This window comes from Urocitellus parryii, unplaced genomic scaffold, assembly GCF_045843805.1.
Source record: "Urocitellus parryii isolate mUroPar1 unplaced genomic scaffold, mUroPar1.hap1 Scaffold_243, whole genome shotgun sequence".
Classification (NCBI taxonomy): Eukaryota; Metazoa; Chordata; class Mammalia; order Rodentia; family Sciuridae; genus Urocitellus; species Urocitellus parryii.
In genome coordinates, this window is record NW_027552437.1 from 92,415 (window position 1) to 102,178 (window position 9,764).

The 9,764-nt window shown below is 38.8% G+C and overlaps 1 pseudogene; it reads left to right on the top strand.

The window, feature by feature from the left end:
- The first annotated feature begins 7,621 nt into the window (after positions 1-7,621).
- On the top strand, positions 7,622-8,847 carry LOC144251841 (induced myeloid leukemia cell differentiation protein Mcl-1-like; annotated as a pseudogene).
- The last annotated feature ends 917 nt before the right edge of the window (positions 8,848-9,764 follow it).

Below are 9,764 nucleotides of genomic sequence, written 5' to 3' on the forward strand. Positions count from 1 at the left end.
CTCACCCACAGTATTCGACTCCAAACAAAGAACTGATTTCAAAAGCCAAGACTTTAGTGAAAGATAAAGGTGAATTTGTTCCTCATCTTAAGGTAGAGAAGGATTTCTTAAAATCCAAAATGTGTCAATATGAGTGGAGAAACATCATTGAGTTTATCTATATTAAAATTAAGACCACTTGCTAATCACGAGAAGATTTGTTAAAAGAAGTGAAAAATACATGTTATAAAGTGAAAAAAAGATATTTTTAACATGTATACCTAATAAAAGACCAATAACAGGTCTTTAAAACCATAAAAAATATTGAACCCACCTAGATGCCCTTCAACAGATGAATGGATAAAGAAAATTTGGTTCATGTACACAATGGAATATTACTGAGCCTTAAAGAAAAATTAAATTATGGCATTTGCCAGTAAATGGGTGGAACTGGAAACTATCATAATGAGTGAAATAAGGCAGTCTCAAATAGACCAAAGGTACAGGTGGGGGAGGTGGAGTTTCACTGATTGGACACAGGGGAAGGGGGATAGGAATGGGAAAGACAATAAAACAAATTGAACATAACTTCCCTATGTTCCTATGTTTCCTATGTTCCTATGAACATAACTCCTATGCTTCCTATGTTCCTATGAATTCATGACGAGTGTAACTCCACATCATGCACAACTACAAGAATGGGATTCTAATTAGAATGTTATAGTCCATGTATGTATAATTTGTTAAAATACACTCTACATCATGTATACCTTAAAAGAGCAAATAAAATAATGAAAAAAAAATAAAAGCCTCACAACCCAAAAGGCAGAGTCTTCCCTTTATTATCTAAGATCTGGCTGTGATAGGTGTCTATGTTCTACCCTATTATTGAGTAGTCAAACAGGAGCACAAACAATAGTATACTTCTTATATTGAGTGTTGGGTCCTCAAGTGTTTATTACATTGTAGAAAATAAGTAAATAATTATGAAGAAATAGATAAAAATTACAAGGGAAATAATTTGTGAGCTAGTTATGGGAGTAGCTTATGAAAACACTATTAATTAATCTAATTAATCCAACCCTGCACTCTTAAGTTCAAACTAAAAGGGAAAATATTTTGTTTTAGAACTTTATTATAGGTGGTTCATATGCCTTACCTAAAATTGTAGTGATAAGTTGTGATGTGGTATGTCATTTATATTCATTTTTCATATTTTGTGTATTATGATGTTTTAAAATATTAATTTTTTTTCTGGCTGGATAGAAGCTGCCCTTCTGTCACTTGAAAATTCTTAGAGATAGAAAAGTACTCAGCTTGGCTCATGCCTTTACTATGCAAACTAATCCACAGCCATACCACCTCCATCAAGCCCCATACACCCCAGTAGAAGATAATATTCCTTTCCCAAGTTCTTTTTATGAAATGTACTGTACTCTTCTCACTGTGCAAATTGTGTAGTAAGTAAGGAGATTTCCTCTTTATGCCAACAGTGAAATCAGAGCTTTTGGTACTAATTGGGAAAATAATCATGAGCAAAAAATGGAGAATGTTGTAAAAACATTGAAAGCTAAGAACAAATTTAAAATATTGTAGGTTAGGCACAGTGGTGCACACCAGTAGTCCCTGCTACTCAGGAGGCTGACACAGGAGGATTGCAAATTTAAGGCCAACATGGACAATTTAGGGAGACCATGTCTCAAAATAAAAGGACCTAAGGAGATAGCTCAATGGTAGAGAGCCACGGGGTTCAATTCCAGTACTTGGGTGGGGGGAGTCTTATAAATGCATCTGGATAAAACAACTATGTGAGATTTAAGATCTAGTTAAATTTTCTCAAGTGAGTAAATGACATAAATACATTCTCTCTAGCTAAATTTGCTCAAGTGAGTAAATAACTTAAATATACTCTCTCCAAATGATAAAATTTCCCACAGAATTGCATGTGCTGGGCCATGTTCTTGAGAGATCTCAATGTAGAATATATATTTTCTTCCAATTTTATTCTAAATTTGTCAAATACAACATATTATTCAATCCTAAATCCGTTTTCCCAGGCATATTTTTAAGTCACTTGTTCTAGTAGTCAAAAAAATACCTCACAAATACAAAACAGCCTGCAGAGTACTTCATTTGCTAAACAGTAAAGCAGCAAACCAAATTATCTGTTTCTCTTTTGAAGTCACCTGACTGCTGTCTTGCAGAAAAGCTTCATAGAGCAGGTACAAGAAAACTGGCAGCAAAGTTCCCTTGAGTCCCACTGGATCTCCTAGAATTTTCCCAGAGATTAATAAGAAGAAATCAGTTAATTATGTGGAGAATCTGTAGGATCCAGACCAATGTTACATGAATCTCAACAAGGAGATGCCCTGTCTTGCTAGCCATGGGACTAGGTACCACTAGTGTGCTTTCTCTGGGCAAAGAAGAGATCTCATTAAGAAGATAACCAGAAAAAAAAGACATAGTGAGTAAGAAGAAAATGAGTAGCTCCTACAGTCCTCATTTTTGCTATGAGGAAGTGTCATACTTGATATTTATAACTTCCTTCCTCTATTACTCACTCTGTGGAGTCTCCTTCCACTCAGTTGTTCAAAAGGCCAGACTTATTTGTCGTGACTTGATCTAAACTTTCATAAGTCTGTGGCCTCTGAGTTCTAAGGTTGCTGAAGTCTTCTCTAACTCTTGCCCCTGGGTGTGGCAGTCCTAGGAGGCACTCCAGAGTATAGACTGTCCTTAGCAACCTTCATTCTCTCTGATATTCAGGAACAACCATGAGGAGCCAAATTGTTGCCCGACAGTCTCAACTTTAGCCCAGTGGTGCCATGAGTTCCCCGACAGATGATCTGCCTCCCTCAAGTCCACCGACCTCGATAACAACCCAAACTTTGAGTTTGGGTTAATTTAGATTTAAGCCTAGCGACATAATAAGATCAAACCCACAATATTTATAGTTTATGTCAGGAAGGAATCTGTTCATATTTGTTAATTTTAGTTCAAGATAATTTAGCATCTTAGTTCAACAGGTCAGTTTTATTATTGTAAATAAAAATGATAATTGATTTAGATTTGTGATATCTAAATTGAAATCTTTCCACATCTATGCAAAGTATTAGAGTACATAAGAGAACTTATAATTCAACATCATTATAAAATTATAGTTATAAATTATATATACATATAAGATTCAGTGTGGCTTATTAAATTTACAAGAATAAAATAAAAAAAAGATAACCAGTACTCTTCACATTATGCTTGGAGATAAGTTTATCAACAGAAAAGCATGCAAGAACTATCTTTTGCAGGGTGATAGAAGTCAGATTGTGCCAGAAGTTACATGGCTGATAAAGAGAAGGCCTTAGGGAATAGCACCTTCTGCGTATTTACCACATTCAAGTACTGTCCATGCATACACATAAAATGTCAGCCTCCTAGAGTTGAAAACATTTACTGAGACTCCCTCACATCATCTTAATTAAAGCATATAATCTAGAGATCAATTTATTGAATTATGAGAATTCTAAATTACAAATGTAAAATATTCATATTGACCTGATCCATTTCTTCTCTCCATCTAGGAAAAAAAATCATGGAAATCAAATTGTGATTCAAAAACAGTTTGATCAAGGAAAAGTATTTGTAGGTCTCAAATATTATTGGATCCATGCTGTAGAAATTAATTCTTTGTCAGGTATACTGCAAAATCCTTGGGCTGGTACAAGAGGGATGCTGTTTTCTTCCTTCAAACCCTGTTAATCAATGTTTTCTCACATTCCAACCAGTCCTTTCTTTAGACATCTTAATAACATTATCTCACAAGAGCTTGGTCTCCAGGGTGGGAGAAATTTTTCAGCCACTGAGTCACATGGTAATTTTCCAAATGTATTTTCTATAATTTTCATCCTCAGAGCATCTTATTTCTAAAGGTCTTTGTGTATATTCCATGTTTACTCTTAGAGTCTATGAGTTGACACGTTTAAAAATTGTCAATGATTGTACGACTAATAAGGATCCATACATAGGGACTGTTCAAAATATTCCAGTTTTCCTCCTTCAAAGAACACAATAGGATTGCAGTCCTATCCCATTGAAGGGATGCATGACCACTGACTAACAAAAATGTTGTAATATTATTATGAGACACTTGCAGTAGAAGACTTTAAATTCCAGGCATCATGAGACATGCTTATTTTCTCTCTGACACATCATCTGGTGATGTTCAGGGAGTAGAGGCTTCATCAATCTTGATCCTGAAGTTCATAGAACATCCATGATGGGCATGTGGTATATGTGAAAAAAAATACTCACTGCTGTCTTAAGGCACTGACATTTGTAGTTATTTAATAATGTACTATTTCCTAACCCATACCTAGACTGTCCCCTGGTAATTTCCAGTTCTACTTTCACTTAGAAGTATTTCATGCTCACCATCTAGAAAATTAAATAAGAAAATGTTCACAGCTCTTTCAACTCACAAATTATACTTCTATCATTTACACTTATACTTCTAATTTACTGAAGATTTTCCTGGGCTCTGTCTTTAAGTTGATGCCCATATTGACAAATCTGTGTTTTCACTCAGCAGCCCATCCAGATGAATTTCCAATATTTTTATCATCTGATCATAAGACTTTCCTTTTTACAAATCTTTTGGAGAAAGGACTGCATTTTTTGATAGTATAAAGGAAGACTCACAGACAAGGTCTTTGCTATGTTTAAAAGAAGTTTTTTTCTTAGGCATTTGAGTTTTTAAAAACTCAAATGGGAAATAGTAGGTAAAACAAAAGCTACTTGTGGCACTACAAAGTAGAAAAAAAAAGAAAGAAAACAAAAAATCTAACTGCTAAGAATATATTGAGGAGGGTGAGAAGGCTCACTTTTGGCATGGTAGCAACATTAAAATACATACTTGGAGACTCACAGCCAAGCTGAGTTAATTGAGGTTAATTGAGATTCCTACACCACCCACATGTATGAATACATAAAATTGTAAATAGTGATGGGCTAGAGCCAGGTCTTCTAAGCTGAAGAGTGCTGTTTATATGCATCATTTTCCAAATTCAAATTCAGTAACGTGTCAATGGTAGAGAGAAAAAAATCATAGTAGAAGCATTTTGGTCACAATAAATAGCAAACACTAGAACTCAATAGGTCTTTGCCTGAATATTTGTTTATTTTCCAAGAGCCTCTTTTTAAGTCTTTACTAGTGTAGCACCATTTATAAAGTATAACTAGGAAGTAAAAATAAATTTTATCCTCCACACTTGAAAAATACACCTTCATAATAACCTAGAAGGTCATGTTTGAATTAAATCACAGATTCCTTATTATTCCACATCAGTATTTGGCAGGGAAGAGAGTCATTCCCTAGTCTCCAGCCCCCAGATTGCAGTGTGAAGCCCTAGCTTCCTCCTTTTCTCATTCCATCCCAGTGTTCATCTTGCCCTAGGAGGGAGTTCATGTGAACGTCAGAGCCATTCCAATGCACACAACTAATAGGACCTTTTATGCAAGCAATATTTATTCAGGATCTGTAAAATGAGGACATTTCTTTATGTACAAGACCTCATCATAAATATCTGAGGGACTCGAGATGAGAGTATAAAAGAAGACTCCCAGAAAAGGTGAGTTAATTGAGGTTAATTGAGATTCACGTGTGTATACCCCATATATGCATACAAAGCTGCCTGTAGACCACTCCCTTAAGCTTAGAAGCATATATACCTGTATGGTAAGATAACATCAGTGGGCAGGAAGACGGGAAGGGAGCATTCACATACCCTAGAAGCAGACACAAGTCTGGAGGGGTCTGAAAAGTCAAGGTCTGGGATCCCAGACCATTACTAAAAATAATGGGATGGTGTGAGCTCCAGCTGGTCCATTAATCCCAAAGATAAATCATCCTTTGGTGAGTGGTACAACTGGAAGTGGACAAGAAAATAGCCCACTAAAACACAGAGCCCAGAATAGGGGTCCTTACTGCCTATTCAAAAAATGGTACCAAATACAGAACTTCCAAAGCCCCATGAGTTCTCATTCCACTGATACATGATATAAAATAAACAAATAATTTTGAAGATCAAATTATCTATATTTCCATCCCTCTTTATAATCCAAGTAAAATAACAATATTAACCACCATTTATTAGCAAATAGCAAGCTTACTATTTTCTCAGAGGTTACTAAGTTCTTGAAGACTGAATGGCTCAAAATTCAGAATTTGGTTGTTACTTTTAGTTAGCAATAATTTATATTATTTACAATAATATAATAGAGTTATGTTATATGCTAATATTTACTTATCATAAAATACTTATTATTGGATGGCCTCAGGGCAGCTTACCACTCATTGAAAGTGCTCCTTCCATCTATCCAGATGAATCTTTTGAAAATTCTGGTCTGATCATGTTCCTTGATCAGGGTCCTATCACCATGCATGACAGAAGCACTTCCATTATTTATCAGAGAATTAGAAACACAAGGGCAGAGTGTAAGCATATTGGCTCCAAAACCAATGCTACCCTGTACATGCGTTGGTATCTTCTAAACTTCTTGAGACACTATGGCCTTATTTCCTCCACCTGCAATCCACAATGTTAGCACTAATTGCTACTCAGGATGGTGCACTGAAAGCCATGTGTGAAAGAAAGCAGAAGACTGTAAAGGGCTACACCACAAACAGGGAAGAGCCCTCAGAAAATGCCTCATGTTATGTTCTTCAGTCTTAAGGAGGCTTATTTCAGGGCTGGGGTTGTGGCTGAGCGGTAGAGCGCAGACCTAGCATGTGTGAGGTCTGAGAGGTTTGAGCCTCAGGACCATATAAAAATAAATAAAATAAAAGTTTTTTTTTTTTTAAGGAGGCTTTTTTATTTATTTTAAGGTATATTTTTAAAATAATTATTGCATATATTTGCAGTACACAATGTATTGTTTTGCTATATGAATACATTGTGAAATGGTTAAATCAAACTAATTAATGTACACATTACCTCATATAGTTATCAATTTTTTTGTTGTGACAACATTTAAGATCTATTCTCTTAGAAATTTTCCATTATACATTATTATTAGTTTATAGTCATCTCTATAATAGGTCTCCTGAACTTATTTATCCTATGTAAATGAAGCTTTGTACCTTCGATCAACATTTCCCTAGCTCCTCACCCCAATCTCCAGCCTCTGGCATCCACCCTTCTACCATTTGCTTCTATGAGTTCAATGTTTGATTAAAAACATCAGATTTATCAAGATTAATATATATATGTGGTCTGGTTCAAAGAATTGAAAAATCTTCCACTACTCTTTATTACATCGATGAAAAAATGCCTTGATAATTAGAATTCCAGTCTAAACACGGTAATTCCCCTGGAGTGAAACTAGTGTCCCCCATTTTGTAATTTATGGAGAAAGTTTTCGCATAAAATTTGTTGCTTAAAATGAGACAATAGGCAAAATGGTGAAATTTCTCAATAGAATGCTAATAGCTCTCCAGAATTCATTATTTACGTGAGAATATATTCACATAGTATTATGTATCTCAGCCTCTTATCACATCTAGTTAAAAATAAATTGTAGACTACTTACTTCTACCTCCTTCGAGTGAGCAGTCCAAGCCTCCATAGTCTCACAGTGGAGGCGGCTTGGGATGTTCGGCTTTAAGAGGAACAAGGTCATTGGACTAAACCTCTATTGCAGGGGCGCGGGGCTGGGGGCCAGGGGTGGCGCCACCCCGCCAGGAGCACAGCTATCAGCAGCCGAGAAGGGGGCATAGGCCCAGCAAGAGGCAGGGGGAGGGGAAGCCGGCGCGCTCTCTGGCAGAAGCGCCAACGCTAGCTCTCCAGCCGCGCAGGCGCAGGACGCTGCCCTCGACGCCGCTGCCGGAGGAGGAGGAGGGGGAGGAGGAGGAGGGGGAGGAGGAGGAGGGGGAGGAGGAGGAGGGGGAGGAGGAGGAGGGGGAGGGGGAGGGGGAGGAGGAGGAGGGGGAGGGGGAGGGGGAGGAGGAGGAGGAGGAGGGGGAGGAGGAGGAGGAGGAGGGGGAGGAGGAGGAGGGGGAGGGGAGGGGGAGGAGGGGGAGGGGGAGGAGGGGGAGGAGGAGGAGGAGGAGGGGGAGGAGGAGGAGGAGGAGGAGGGGGAGGGGGAGGAGGAGGAGGAGGAGGAGGAGGAGGAGGAGGAGGAGGAGGAGGACTGGCGGCGACCAGCGGGTCGGTGGCCGCCAGCAGGAAGGCACTGGAGACCCTGCGGCGGATCAAGCGAAGGAGTGCAGCGCAACCACGAGACAGCCTTCCAAGGTAAGGCGGCGCCGGGCGGACCTAAGGGCCTTGCGGGGCCGCCGGACGGGTGCTTTTGGAAGTGCAGTGCTGTCCAGAGACGCGGAAGGGGGGGATGGCAATAGAGTGTGGCCGCCCCAGCTCGGTAGCGCCTGTGTAGAGCGACCTCCCGCGTGGGCAGGCAACCTCTGCCCGGCCCAGACAAAGGGGCCACGAGGGCGTGCGTGCTTTTCTCCCCAGGCATGTTTCGGAAGCTGGACATCAAAAACGAGGATGATGTCAAAAGTCTGTCTCGCGTGATTGTCCTTGTTTTCAGTGACAGAGTAACAAACTGGGGCAGGATTGTGACTCTCATTTCTTTTGGTGCCTTTGTGGCCAAACACTTGAAGAGCATAAACCAAGAATGCTGCATTGAACCCTTAGCAGAAAGTATCACAGACATGCTCCTAAGGACAAAATGGGACTAGCTTGTCAAACAAAGAGGCTGGGATGGGTTTGTGGAGTCCTTCCACATAAAGGACCTATAAGGCGGCACCAGAAATGTGCTGCTAGCTTTTGCAAGTGTTGCTCAGTAGGAGCTGGTTTGGTGTATCTAATAAGATAGCCTTGTAAGTACAATAGTTGACTGTTTACCAACTCCAGACAGATCAAATGTATTTATGAAGTTGGACTTCAAGCTGCCCAGACTGTAACCTCCAAGAGCGTCACTCTAGCAACCTAGCCAGAAAGCAAGTGGCAAGAGGATTATGTCTAAGAAGAATAAATACATGGGAAAAGTAATCCCCCTTGAAGATTTCACTGTATGAAAGAAGCAAAGTTCACTTTCAGCACCAAGCAAACTGGGAGGCCACAGAGGGGGAATGTTAGATTTAGTCGAAAAACTTAATTTCCTTGTCTAGAACCAGAAGAGTGGTCAGTAGCCAGGCTAGTCATAAAATTCATTAAATATGCCCTCCAAATTCATTAATTTCCCATAGTGTGAAAAGAGAAGCACTAAGATGCCAGTGATCTGTAAAGAATAACTTAAGCTACAAGTAATTGAGCTATGACTAGAAGCCTCATTACTATGCACCAGTGAAGGGAAGCTTTTCCTCTGTGATTAGCTTCCCAGGGTATATTTTCTTGAATAGAAGACCCAAGTGTTCAGGACTTTTATGCCTGTTCTACTTTGGCTTGATTTGAATGAGTCTCATTAGCATAGTAATGGCCATGAATAATTGAGTTAAGGCTCATTTAGTTACACATGTGGAATATTCTCATTTTTAGGACAGAAACAGCTTGTAAATGTATTTGTCTGTAAAAATGTGTGTATTTTTACAGAGAAAATATTTCTGTGAACACAAAGGGAGAAAAGTCTTGAATTTAAATTTTGAAAATTGTAACTTCTGTAGTTAGGAATCTATTTCTTCTTACAGCTTTTCTATTCTAAACTTTCTCCAGGTCAGTTCTAGAGTATATACAGAACCAGTTTGTAGTTGTATGCAACCTGGTTGTAGTGGGACAAATCTGATTTATAACTAT